At 49.8% G+C, this 10,000-nt stretch overlaps 1 protein-coding gene across 3 annotated transcripts in view; it reads left to right on the top strand.

Annotated features, from left to right (window-relative positions):
* mpp7a (MAGUK p55 scaffold protein 7a) overlaps positions 1-10,000 on the top strand; it is a 239,527-nt gene that overhangs the window by 172,250 nt on the left and 57,277 nt on the right. The gene's annotated exons all lie outside the window — the stretch shown is intronic.

Below are 10,000 nucleotides of genomic sequence, written 5' to 3'. Positions count from 1 at the left end.
GATTGTGTGTGATTGTGTGTGTGTGCGTGCGTGCGTGTGCGTGCGTGTGTACGAGCACACAAGCGCATGTGTGTGAGAGAGAGTGAGAGAGGAAGAGTGTGTGCCTGTTTAGTAAAGCAGAGTTGTCCAGTTGAGGCTACGGCCGATTAGCGTGTGTTTGAGCGTAACCATGAAATGTAGCGTAGCGTAGCAAAAAATAGCATGTTGTTCAACATAGGGTTCAAGGGTCACATCCCAAATCCCACCCCCCTCAACACCAACCCGTAGAAATGGCTTCTCAGCATTAGTGAAACGCTAACAGCTTACGCACACATAATGCCGAAACTCCACACATGTGCACACCATGTCATTTCATTAAGTAACATCACGAAACTTATGGATCACATTAAGCTAATCAAATGCCGTACTACAGAAATAAATGCATATGTAAGTCATTTTTTGTTATAGAAGGTAAGTACATGAATGAAATGTTTATAAATGTCTATCGTAAAATGACCAGCAACATTGAGATCTCATGAGGTCATGCGTTTTTATATAGCACTTCTGCAATGGCTTCATCCTGTGCTCATGTTCTCTGTAGGAAACCTGAACACAGCCTATGTTTAAACCTGGGAATGTGAAAGCGTTCTCAGACCACATTCAAGAAAAAGAAAAAAACCTGTGCTGTCATTTGGGAAATCCATCTCGAGACGTTAAAAAAGCCTCAAAATGAAATATTGTTTGTACACCCTTCAATCATGCTCATAAGTATCGCTCGAGGAACAGACGCTGGCAGCTCCAGGGGCTTTGACAGCAGTGTACGGTACCGTAGCGGCCACTCCACGGCCCGGCGTTTTCGCTGCCTTTCAGTTCCCATGAGCCACTGAGCCATGTCCGTGTTCACGTCCATGTCCATGTCCATCTTGTGGGCAGCGGCCACCCTCCCTCGCCTCCCTCGCCTCCCTGAAGGGCTCTTCTGTACGGCAGGAGTCTCTGGACACAGCTGGCCCCGGCCAATGGGCAGCCACTGGGCAGCCGCTGGTCTGGCTGGTAGCATTTTGGAGGGGTCACCCTGCTGAAATTATAGAGGCCGCAGCAAACAGCAAAAAAGCAGTGGTGGCGCTCAGGGACAGCGGACAGCTTTTGGTCCGGACCAGGACAAAGTCATCTAAAAGGGCCCCCACCTTCAATATATACAACGTAATGGGGACCCAATTCTTGGCCCACTGTCTCTCGCTGAGCCCCAGACTACTGGCCCGTTTGGCCCCTCCCCCGGTCAGCTTCCCTGGTGGCGGTCCATCCCCTGCCTCTGCCTCTCCACTGTAAGCTCTGGGGTTCCCACGTAGCTGAACCTGTGATCATTTGGTAGTTAGTGTGCTGGCCGGCCGGCTCCGTGTGATTGCAATCTGATTGGGACGACTGTGGGGAAGTTTGCTTGTGCCCTTATGTGGTCAATGGTGGTGTAGTGGAGGGAGCATGTAATACTGTCTGTGTGTGTGTGTGTGTGTGTGTGTATGCGTGCGTGTGTTAGTGCGTGCGTGCGTGTGTTTGTCTTTGTGTAAAAGGGAGTGGTAGCTTGCTGAAAGACGCATAAATTGGACGATTGCATAGTGCTTTCAAAGTCTAATTTTACAAGTTCAAATTTCTGTTACTCTTTTTGGCTCTCTACCCCTTTTTCTTCTGTCGTTCTATTTTCTCCCTCCTTCCCCTCTCTTTCTGTCTCTCTCTCTCCATGTTTTCAGAGGAGTCTGATTCTAATGTAATTGGACAGCCATTAGGTGAGATGCCCTTCGCTCTGCTCTCTTAATCATCTGTCCTCTGTGTCTTCCATACCGGCACCCTGTGCTGTCAGCCGACTCTGTGTGTGTGTGTGTGTGTGTGTGTGTGTGTGTGTGTGTGTGTGTGTGTGTGTGTGTGTGTGTGTGTGTGTGTGTGTGTGTGTGTGTGTGTGTGTGTGTGTGTGTGTGTGCGTTTTGTGTGTGTGTGTTTGCGCGTGTGTGTTTGCGCGTGCGTGCGTGCGTGCGTGCGTGTGCGTGTGCACGGACGGTGTGTTTGAATATGTGGTTACATTGTCTGTAAAGTAGAATATGTTGGAGTCGTTACGTGTTGCTCATCTACATTGGTCGTTGGGTCTGACGCTGTCATACCATCTACTGTATAGATGTGGAACCATAATCCATCTGACCTGTTACACACACACACACACACACACACACACACACACACACACACACACACACACACACACACACACACACACACACACACACACACACACACACACACCTAAACACTCAACTATCCCCTCCACGCAAACACACACATGAATGAATATAAATATGGATTGTTTTTAAGTACTTTTACGCCATATTACTTGAATGTTATGCAGTGCTGTTGCTCCACACACATTTCCTTTGCCTTGTATGACAATGATAAGAACTCTTGAAACTGTCGTAGCTATAGTCTTTTATGTCTGCTGTCTAAAAATGGAAATCACGCATGTGTTTGACCTTGTAAAGGGCAGAGAAATCTGTCTGCACATGACATAAACAAGACTGTTTACAGTAACTGAACTGCAAGTTGGCCAAGTTGTTCTGGTCTACTGACTACTTTGTCCCACGCTGCTGTTGTGGCGTGTCTTTTTTGTATTGTGTGTGTGTGCGTGTGTGCGTGTGTGTGTGCGTGTGTGTGTGCGTGTGCGTGTGCGTGTGCGTATACGTGTGTGCGTGTGCGTGTGTGTGTGTGTGTGTTTCTGTTTGGCGTATGCATGCATTTTGTCTAACATGCTGGCACCGGCATTCATCTCTGTAAATAGCACTCTGTGAATATGAAACAGGCTGAAGTCACACACATCCAGTGCACACACTTATGCACACACAGCGATGTCTGCAGGCTTTGCTTTGTGAGACCTGCTGTTGTGGCTGTTGTGGCTGAGGCCAGCGGCACCCTTTGCATGTGGTCTGGTTGTAAGACCCGGCTCGGTTTCTGGCAGGCAGCTGCCCTCAGGCCTGTGCTGGGCTGTGCTGTGCTGTGCTGGGCTGGGCTGGGCTGGGCTGGGCTGGGCTGGGCTGGGCTGGGCTGGGCTGGGCTGGGCTGGGCTGGCATGCCGTGGTCCACAGGGCCGGATTAAAGCACTGGTTAGACATGGATGCAGCCTAGGGGTCCCCACCTGCTGGGGGAGGGGATGTGTGATTGGGCAAAAAATAAAAATGGCAGAATTCCAGAAAGATGCAATATTGAAAAGTTAGTCTGTCGTGTGGAGTACAGCTGGTAGACATGTTATTTACATAGACGGTAATTATGGCACCGTTAATGTAAATCTGTTGCCATATTTGTCTTCTGGGGGGGCCCACAGCAACCTGTAGCCTAGGGGCCCCGGGCCATCTCAACCCGGCCCTACTGGTCCAGTACAGGCCCTCTTGCCTCTCTGTGCTGTACAGTGCATGCGCTGCTGCTGGGGTTGCAGACCGACGGGAGTTGTGCTCATGTTGTTATTACGGGCCGCTGCGCTATGCCACTACACCAGGCAAATCACAAGTTGTAAAAGCCCCATCGCCTCACCGCAGACTACATTACACGGCCTGCTCTCTCTCTCTCTCTCTCTCTCTCTCTCTCTCTCTCTCTCTCTCTCTCTCTCTCTCTCTCTCTCTCTCTCTCTCTCTCTCTCTCTCTCTCTCTCTCTCTCTCCCTCAGTCAATTAAATTAAATTTCAATTCACTGTCTCGATCTCTCTCTTTCTCTCTCTCTTGCTCCCTCTTCCCCTTTCCCTTTCCCTTTCTCTCTATCTCCCTTTCTCTCTCTCTCTCTCTCTCTCTCTCTCTCTCTCTCTCTCTCTCTCTCTCTCTCTCTCTCGTGTCTCGCTCCATTTCCCCCTGCGTCTGGTCTGGTCTCTCCCACTCCGCCAGTTCCGTCCTGTCCTGTCATTCTGCTTCCACTCTCATTTCCATCTCGCTTGTTTCGGTGCTTATTTGTTTGCGCTTGTTTTCCCCTCTCATCGACTTTGACTTGCTAGTTTATTTTAGGCCCTTGCCCCTTACATCATTTTAGCTTTTTTATCCTCTTAAAGGCCTAACAAGGGTGTCTGGTTCGGTTTATTTCTTCCTCTGTGCCTCTCTTCTTGTCTCTGTCCTGTTTCATGAGCACACAATCAGACACACTGTCAGTGGCACAGAGCCGATAGAACAATTATCTATCTATCTATCTATCTATCTATCTATCTATCTATCTATCTATCTATCTATCTATCTGTCTGTCTGTCTGTCTGTCTGTCTGTCTGTCTGTCTGTCTGTCTGTCTGTCTGTCTGTCTGTCTGTCTGTCTGTCTGTCTGTCTGTCTGTCTATCTATCTATCTATCTATCTATCTATCTATCTATCTATCTATCTATCTATCTATCTATCTATCTATCTGTCTGTCTGTCTGTCTGTCTGTCTGTCTGTCTGTCTGTCTGTCTGTCTGTCTATCTATCTATCTATACATATCTATCACTATCCATTTCATTCTCTATCCTCTTTCATTCTCCAATTTCTCTGTCTTTCCTCTCTCTATCTCTCTCTCTCTCTCCCTCCCTCCCTCCCTGTTTTTCTAGGTGTAGCCAGTAGCCAGTAGTTCTTGAGGCCTGTGTTTTTGGGGCTCCTGTGTTTTCTCAGACGGTCCAGTGCTCTCATATGTATAAATACGATCCTGGGAGCCCAGGGCTACTAGCACTGCCCACACACACAGCCCAAAGGGCCCCGGCTGACCACTCCGCAAACGCATCCAAACACCGACCGCTCCGCAAACCACAACGCATTTGAAGGATATACGCACCCGTGTCCCTCTCTTCAACCGCGCTGGCTGGTTTTAACCACTGACCGGTTTTTTTCTATAGGGCCCATCTGTAGATACAGATGTTCTCCCGCATAAATAAACATCAGTAAATTCAGAATCAGTGGAAAAACACACCACAGACATTAAAGCATGCATACATTTAAACACACACAGGCATGCACACGCGCGCACACACACGCATACACATATGAGGGCTCTAGGGTCAGCTTAGTGGCTCCTGTAACGGGAGCCTGGAGCCTGGCGGAGGAGGAACGAGAAGGGCATACATCTCCCCTAGAGCAATCACATGCAGTACTGCAGGAGGCTTTCAAGACCACCACCAACCCCCTTCACCTCATTGTACACACACACACACACACACACACACACACACACACACACACACACACACACACACACACACACACACACACACACACACACACACGTCCAGAGCACATACACATATCTATAGCATATACACAGACAGACAGACAGACAGACAGACAGACAGACAGACAGACAGACACACACACACACACACACACACACACACACACACACACACACACACACACACACACACACACACACACACACACACACACACACACACACACACACACACACACACACACACACGTCCAGAGCACATACACATATCTAGAGCATATAGACACACACATGCGCGCGCGCGCCGACACAAACGTGCATTCCCACATTTGCAAGTCTGATTGGAGCTTGTGTCCCTGCTGGGGGTGTGTGGGTCAGGGGAGGCACAGATGTGGATCGAGTTTCTGGGGGCGGCCTGGCTCTCACTATGATTTGCACACACACACACACACACACACACACACACACACACACACACACACACACACACACACACACACACACACACACACACACACCAGACATACGTAAACACACATGTACACTGAAGCATATGCACTCACCGGACGTGTTTCAACACACAAGCGCACACACCTTCTTACAGACACGCACACAAACACCCACACACCATTTCACAGGCCACTTGTGTATGCATGCATGGACACACACACACACACACACACACACACACACACACACACACACACCATGGGTCTGCTGTGATGGAGCATTCACAGGGCAAAGGTCATCATAGTGCACCCATTTATCACAAACAAGAGCACAACGACAAAAACACACACACAAACATGCCCCAGCATCACTCTGTAGTGTTTCGTGTGTGTCTGTGTGTGTCTGTGTGTGTCTGTGTGTGTCTGTGTGTGTCTGTGTGTGTGTGTGTGTGTCTGTGTGTGTGTCTGTGTGTGTGTCTGTGTGTGTGTCTGTGTGTCTGTGTGTCTGTGTGTCTGTGTGTCTGTGTGTGTCTGTGTGTGTCTGTGTGTGTGTCTGTGTGTCTGTGTTTGCCTGAACATGAGAATGTGTACATCAGAGATCTGTGCTACAGCGTGTGGGTGGTTGGGTGGGCCGGAGAAAGATGCTTCTGAGACTTGCTGGTCCCCAAGAGATGGGCCCAAGAGGAGATGGCCAGACCAGACAAGACCATCACCATTACCGCCCCTATGAAGTCCCTAACGCTCCTCACCACTGCTCTCTGTCTGTCTCTCTTCTCACTCTCTCGCTCCTCTCTTCTTCTCTCTGTCCTCTTCCTCCTGTTCTCTTCTCTCTGTCTCCTCTCTCTCCTCCTCCTATCTCTCGCTCCTCTTCTCTCTCTCCTCTTGCTCTCTCTCTACTCTTCCCCTCTGCTTTTCCTCTCTATCTCTCTCCTGTTCCCCCCTCTCTCTCTCTCTCTCTCTCTCTCTCTCTCTCTCTCTCTCTCTCTCTCTCTCTCTCTCTCTCTCTCTCTCTCTCTCTCTCTCCCCCCCCATCCTCTTCCTCTCTCTCCTCTCCCTTCTCTCCTTCTCCTCTCTGGAAGCACATTGCCCTTCTCACTTGCCCTCCTCTGTCCTGTCTTTCTGTGTAGACTTTCTAGCTCTTCACCTTTCACCCTTGCTCTATCCTTTTATGTTTCTCTCCATTTTCTTCCCATCTCCCTCCTGTTTCTCTCTACTCATATTTGTCCTTCCTCCATTCTCCCTGTCCATGTCCTCTCTCTATTTCCTTCTTTCTCTCTTTGTCTTTTCTACCCCCTTTCATCCTTCTTATCCTTATTGTTGTCGTTCACTCATAAAGTCTGATCGAACCTCCATCCCTCCTTCCTCTCCGTCTTTCTCTCTCTCTCCTGCTATATCACTCTCTACTGTTCTTATGTTTCTTTTCCATTCCTCTTATGTCCTCCATGCCCTTCAACAGGTCTCAGCTGACCTCCTTCATCCCCGCTTCTCCACTCTTTCAACTTCTGTCTCTCTATCCATTTTTTTCATCTCTGTTTTCTCTCTCTCTCTCTCTCTCTCTCTCTCTCTCTCTCTCTCTCTCTCTCTCTCTCTCTCTCTCTCTCTCTCTCTCTCTCTCTCACTCTCTCTCGTTCCTCTCGTTTTTATTGTCTTTCAAGTCCAATCTGACCTCCACAACCCCTCTATCTTTCTTTAACGACCCTTTATCTCTCTCTTTCTCACTGGCTCTTCCTCTTGCGCTGGCTCTCTGTCTCACTCTTTCTTTCTCTCTCTCTCTCTCTCTCTCTCTCTCTCTCTCTCTCTCACGCTCTCTCTCTCTCTCTCTCACTCTCTCTTGTTCTTGCTCTGCCCTTGCCTCTTTCTGTCTCTCTTTCTCTTTCTCTCTCTCTGTCTCTCTTTCTCTTTCTCTCTCTCTCTCTCTCTCTCTTTCTTCTCTCTCTTCTTCGTACTCTCGTGTCTGATCCCTGTGCGTCTGAAAGGTGATCCGTAGAGCGGTTGGCTGGGAGGCATCCGGAGCGCGTGGGCCTGCTGACACGTCCCATCACTCTGCTAATCCCCACCTACCATTCCCAACCCTCATCCCGCCTCGCCTCGCCTCGCCTCAGGGAACGCTGGCCCAACATTCCCACAACATCCCCAAAACATCCGGGGTGGAAAAAAGACAGAGAAACACAGCTACAGTGCACGGATGATTAAAAAACAGATGAAAATGTTGAGAGAGAGAGAGAGAGAGGGGTTGTGGGGAGAGAGAGGGAGGGAGAGAATAGGTCACAAGAGGGGCTTCAGAGACAAAAGCTGGGAAAGCCATCAAGTCCACGCATAAGTCCAATTAAGGAGCAAGTGATGGAAAAACAGACACGTGTGTTCTTAAAAACGCAGGGAATAAACGACACGTCTCTCACTCGCAGGCCAAGAGCTAATCTTCAGTGGACCTTCTGCAGGTGAAGCGAGACAGCAGGCTGTGGAGAGATGCCTTCAAGCTGGCCCAGCGCGTACACACACACACGCACACACGGACACACACGCAAGGACGCACGGACACGCACGCACGGACACACACACACACACACACACACACACACACGCAGGCACGAACACACACGCAAGCATGGACACACACGTGCGCACGGACACACACACACACCTTCAAACCTCGCCAGCTGCTTTTCCCCCTACACACACACACCTACGCTTGCATGCAACCACAAACCCTATTCACCTCCACAACTACAGTGCACTCTTATAGAGGCCTGACCAGGTTCACTCGACTCGGGCGGGTGCCTTTCACAAGTCCCGGATCAGTGCCTGTGCACCCTCCCTTAGCTTTAATTGAAATTAAGAAGTGGCTCATAAAATTGGCCCTGCTGCGCTGTTGTCAGGAATGGTGGCTAGCGAGCGAGCTGGTTTGGCGCAGTGTGTACTTTTTTCCATTGCATGGTGTGGCGTTACCGGGAGGACACACTTCCATAGAGGCCAGAGAGAGAGCCAGAGTTTTCCTTCATCCATGGTTGACACGTGTTGCAGTAGAGGCAGGTGGAGATGGATCTCTTGGAGATTTTGGATCCTCGCAGTCTTCAGGGTTTTGTCTTTCCAATGGCTTAGACAGAGGGTAAAGTTCTCATTGTTAGGTTATCTACATATGTATGATGGAGGAAAGGGTGGGGGGGTCTAGTCCACTACCGTGACTGAGGTGGGGAGTTGAGGTAAGGTTGTCGACTTTCCACTGGCTGAGGTGGTGAGTGGAACGTCTTGAGCAACGTTCTGGGCAAATTCTGTTGAACCCTGAGATTTTGTCTGGACTGTTAACCACTACAACACTTTCACCAAGAGAACAGATCAGAAAACTTTTTTCCATCATCTCTTGAGAAAACTAGGAGCCAATCACATTGTTGCCCGACCACATTGCTCCAAAAGTTTGCCCCTTGTATCATTACCTTAAGGGTGGAGGCTTTCTAAGGACTGAGGTGTAGGGAAGAGTGGCAGATTAGCTGTAGACTCTCCCATGGCTGAGGTGGAGAGCAGAGGTAAGGGTGTATTTCCATGACTGGTGTAGACAGGTGGGTACAGTGGCTTGAGTGTAGTCTTCCCCATGATTGTAGAGGCTTTCTGAGGGTTGAGGTGGAGGGAGGGGTGGTGGTTTGGATGTATAATAGTCCTTTCCATTGGTGAGGAGGATGTAAGTGAATAGTGGAGGTAAAGGAGGATTGTCTGATGCAGAGGGATGAGTGGGGGTTGGGATTTAGTGGTGTGCCCCATCGCTGAGGTGGACTAGTAAGTAGGGTTGGAGGCTCTCCGAGGGTTTTGATGGAGGGAAGAGTGGTGGTTTGGGCCTTAGTCTTTCCATCAGTGAGGCGGATGTGGAGAGAGTGGAATGGCTGATGTGGAGAGAGGATGGGGCAGAGACTGGGGCTGGGGGAGGAATGGGGGTACAGTGTGTGGAGAGGGCTGGGGCGTGGGGAGGGGGGGGTGCTACAGTGTAAGTGCTAAGCCTGGCCCAGGCTGGCTGGTGATGACAAGGCCTTCTTAGCGTCTGACTCCAAGGCTAAGATTGGAGCTGTCAAGATTTCCACATGCTCAGCTCAGGTCTGTCATCCGCACACAGGCACGTACACACACACACACACACACACACACACACACACACACACACACACACACACACACACACACACACACACACACACACACACACACACACACACACACACACACACACACACGCACACACAGGCACACACACACACACACACAGGCACACACAACACACAGGCACACACAACACACACACACACACACACACACACACACACACACACACACACACACACACAGGCACACACACACACGCACACGCACATTCATGGAAAAACATATA

This window comes from Engraulis encrasicolus, chromosome 9, assembly GCF_034702125.1.
Source record: "Engraulis encrasicolus isolate BLACKSEA-1 chromosome 9, IST_EnEncr_1.0, whole genome shotgun sequence".
NCBI classification, from domain to species: domain Eukaryota; kingdom Metazoa; phylum Chordata; class Actinopteri; order Clupeiformes; family Engraulidae; genus Engraulis; species Engraulis encrasicolus.
This window is presented reverse-complemented; position numbering and strand designations above follow the sequence as displayed.